The sequence below is a fragment of the Palaemon carinicauda genome, chromosome 20 (genome assembly GCF_036898095.1).
Source record: "Palaemon carinicauda isolate YSFRI2023 chromosome 20, ASM3689809v2, whole genome shotgun sequence".
In the NCBI taxonomy this organism is placed as follows: Eukaryota; Metazoa; Arthropoda; class Malacostraca; order Decapoda; family Palaemonidae; genus Palaemon; species Palaemon carinicauda.
In genome coordinates, this window is record NC_090744.1 from 108,101,410 (window position 1) to 108,103,909 (window position 2,500).

Consider the following 2,500-nt stretch of genomic DNA (forward strand, 5'->3'; position numbering starts at 1 on the left):
TATGTTTTTGTGTAGACATATATCGAAATATTTAGCCGTCATTTCTGACGGATTGCTTAAACTAGTATATAAATCTCATACCATGTAGTTAAATTCTATTTTACCGAGAGATGTAAATGTATTTATTGCATATTATGAATAAAATGAGCTATGTCTTATTAAGAATGGAGAATATAAGATCAACTTCTATCTATCTATAATCTATCTATCATATAATGCAAATACAAATATATGCAGGTGCGTATGAAGATTTGTAAGAGCCCTTATGTATTCAGAAAGCATGCAAGCAATCAGAGAAGTAAAGGAAAATGCAAAATCATACTGAAAATGCCTTTGAGGCAATACCAACATGGACCATCTGTCGACAAGAATAAATCTAATGGAGATCTTAATGCAAATGTTGATGACATACTTTCTTTTGCTTATTTTTATTACAGGAGGTTTTCAATGTTATTTTCTTTTCTATTCCTGCTGACTTTTTATTATAAGTTTTGTTGATTGTTATTTTTTTTTTTCATTCCAGTAGTTGATGGAAATTGTTAAAATTATCTCTTAAATAGTAAAAATAAGCTTTTTTGCAATAGGTATTAATAATTTTATGTTGAAAACCAAAGCCATATACTCATAAACTTGTTATTTGTAATTGAAATCAACTATTATTTTGTATTTTCATTCCAATGGTTAATGCAAATGATTAAAATTATTTTTTTGATAGTTTATATGAACTCTTATGCAATAGGTATTAATAATTACACGATGAAAACCAAAACCATATACTCATAAACTTGTAATTTGTAATTGAAATCAGTTATTATTTTGTATTTTTAGTCCGGTGGTTGATAAAAATGATTAAAATAATTTTTATATAACCTTTTATGCAATAGCTATTGATAATTTTACCTTAAAAAGCAAGGGCCATATACAATTTTTATTTGCAATTAAAATATTATCATGAACTCGTCGTTTTGTAAATTTTTCTTACCTAAATTTATCCAAATTTTTGTGAATTTTCTTTGTAACTTTCAGAGAATATCTTTAGCAGTAACAAATTAGATGACAAATAGATAGTAGATTGTATGAACGATATAGAGTAATAACTCATCTTAAAGCATTACTCATATTAAAAAGGGGCCTTCTGAATATCCCTATTTTAAGAGCTCTATGAAAATTACTTTCCCCATATTTAGTATTTAGATAGAAATTTAATCAAGGATTATGATAAACATGATTATTATGAGGATAATGATGATGATGATGGTAAGTTCCTTAAGTATCATACTTAATCAGAAACTATATTGCATGATGATCCTGCTATACACAGCAATTTAACATTTCCACTCGGTTCCTTACATTAGATTTAAGCCTCATAATCTTTCTTATTCTTAGTATTTCTTATATTTAGTTATTATTATTATTATTATTATCATTATTATTATTATTATTATTATTATTATTATTATTATTTTTTTTTTTTTATTATTATTATTATTGTTGTTGTTGTTGTTGTTGTTGCTGTTATTATTATTATTATTATTATTATTATTATTATTATTATTATTATTATTATTATTATTATTATTATTATTATTATTATTATTATTATTATAATTATTATTATTATCACAGGGATCCCAAACAAAATAGTGTGGTTTAAACTTACGATTACAAGGTCTATTGAAAAGACAAAATCATTGAGTAATGAGGGTTATACAGGTAATTTGGAACACATTAATAATGGTTTATTATAGGTAATTTAGAATACATTAATAAAGGATAATTACAAATAATTTGAAAAACGTTAATAAAGGTTTATTATAAGCAATTTGGAATACATTAATAAAGGTTTATTGCAAGTAATTTGGAATACAGTAATAAAGGTTTATTAGAAGAGATTTGGAATATATCAATAAAGGTTTATTACAAGTAACTATGAATACATTGATAGAGTTTTATTACAATTAAATTTGAATACATTAATAAAGATTTATTACAAGTAATTTGGAATACATTGATAAGGGTCCATTGCAAGTAATTTTGAATACATTAAATAAAGTTATTTTCTAGTATGGTAATTCTAAAGACAGGTCAGGAGAGAAAAGGGTATGAAATTTTTGAAAGTTTTTTATACAAAAATAGATAGTGTGTTACATAGATTTCTTTGCAATTGAATACAGAGTGTAAAGAAAGGAATATGAAATATATCATAAAACCATGATTTTTTCCTAAATTATAAAGATAAAATATGTATTTTTTTCTAAGTATATAAGACCATATATTTTTCTTTATCCCAATTTATATGAAGCTTCAAATTACATTCTAATTTCAAATAATTCCTTTCCCCTCCCCCCCAAAAAATAATAAATCTTCAACATAGTGAATAATTTAATGCCATAAATAACACATTTTCCCTTATTGAAAAGGACACATCTCACTTTCCGTATCCTTTACGGTGTCCACCACCGCCACGGCCTTTGCCGTGTCCTCCGCCACCGCGTCCTTT